This window comes from Aplysia californica, unplaced genomic scaffold (genome assembly GCF_000002075.1).
Source record: "Aplysia californica isolate F4 #8 unplaced genomic scaffold, AplCal3.0 scaffold00096, whole genome shotgun sequence".
NCBI lineage: Eukaryota > Metazoa > Mollusca > Gastropoda > Aplysiida > Aplysiidae > Aplysia > Aplysia californica.
This window is the reverse complement of record NW_004797366.1, coordinates 547,802-549,555: the sequence shown is the minus strand read 5'-3', so window position 1 is coordinate 549,555 and position 1,754 is coordinate 547,802. Positions and strand designations below refer to the sequence as shown.

The following is a 1,754-nucleotide window of genomic DNA, read 5'->3' as shown; positions in this document are numbered from 1 at the left end:
TGTGATGTCATGTTGTACAAGGGGAACCCCCGGCCCCCTACTGTTGTGATGTCATGTTGTACAAGGGGAACCCCCCGGCCCTTACTGTTGTGATGTCATGTTGTACAAGGGGAACCCCCGGCCCTTACTGTTGTGATGTCATGTTGTACAAGGGGAACCCCCCGGCCCCTACTGTTGTCAAGTCATGTTGTACAGTAAGTGGGAACCCCCCCCCCCGGGCAAATTGTAACGGTTGTGAAGTCATGTTGTATTGGGGGGAACCCCCGTGTGTCCTTGAAGTCATGGTGTACAAGGGGGAGGGGGACCTCTTCCCCCCCCCCCCGGAAGTGTGAAGTCATCGCGACCACAGTGCTTTCTTGTCGTATCTCTATTTCTTATAACAGTGAAAACAGTTTATAACAAAGAGTGAGCTTTAGAAAAAAGTCACATTTTCACTATTTTAAATAATGGAGATACAAGAAAGCACCGAGGTCGCGTTATGTTGTATGTGATATACCCCCGTGTGTCCTTGAAGTCATGATGTACTAGGGGAACCCGCCCCTCCCTCCAGCGTTTACTGCTGTCTCTCCCCCCCCCCCAGTCGGGATCAGCCAGATTTTCCTTTATGGATGGGGCAAAAGCTGTACCATTTGTGGCACAATCCGACCCGTTCGAAATGTGACATTTTGAGTTCATATCCATTATATAAATAATGTTTGATATTTACTTTTTTAATGTACACTTTTCCTTCTACACCAAAAGGATAATTTCGGAACAGACTGTTCATTGTTCATTTTCTCATTTTTCCCCCAGAAGAAACTCAATTTTCAATTTGTGTAGTGAATTTATCGTATCGATCCAAACCCAGTGGTGGTTTGTTCACGTCTTATTTTATGCCTATTGCCTATTGCCTATTCAGGACCAAATGTATATTCTCGGTTCTTTATTAAACGGCCTATGCGGGCGGTTGGCGGGTGCTCTGGTGTGGTTTGCTCCTTCTTCTCTATCACACATCTTTCGTTCTTATCTCTCCTTCTTTTTTTTGTGTTTGTTACTCTCTTGTAACACTTCTAATCCTCGGCACTTATATGACCGTATTGTGTTGCAAGTGCCATAAAACTCTTACTAAAACTAAGACTTGGGTCTGGTGTGGAGGAGGGGGGGGGGGTTCTTCCCCGTGTCTTTACTGTCTAGTGACCTCGGTGGCCACGTGATTAGGCTCTCAACCGTGAGGTTAGGGGTTCGATCTCAACCGTGAGGTTAGGGGTTCGAATCCCGTCAGGGGCCCTACGTTGTGTCCTTGGGAAAGGCGCTCTACACGAATGTTCCTGGCATCACCCAGGTAGGAATGAGTACCCGGCTTTAGACAGCGAATGATCTTGTCAGTTTGTTAGTGTTTGAGGCACGGGTGTGCAATCTGCAGCTTACGCTGCATGGTTCCTGGGAAGCCAAGAATGTTTCTGAGTGTTCTAGTGTCATCTTGGATAAAAATAAAATAGTTGTAGAAGCTGTAGACAGTGGGCATGCGCTGTGTAGATTCAATGCAATTATCATAATCTCCAGATGTGTACGATGAATACTTTAGAGGTACCGATTTTCCGGATTACCCCGGAACTCTAGATTTTTGAAATTTTCCGGAATTTGTAGTACACTTCTGCTTAAAAATCAATGTATATTTTAATTACTTTTTGCATGTCAAGTTGATCTGTATGTAAAAATAGTCTCGATACAAGATGCATTAGACAATATGGACACATTTTGAGCTCCCCCCCCCC

The 1,754-nt window shown here is 45.2% G+C and overlaps 1 protein-coding gene across 2 annotated transcripts in view; it reads left to right on the top strand.

The window, feature by feature from the left end:
• The window catches only part of LOC101863500 (protein phosphatase 1 regulatory subunit 37 homolog), an 89,721-nt gene that overhangs the window by 45,408 nt on the left and 42,559 nt on the right, over positions 1-1,754 (top strand). The gene's annotated exons all lie outside the window — the stretch shown is intronic.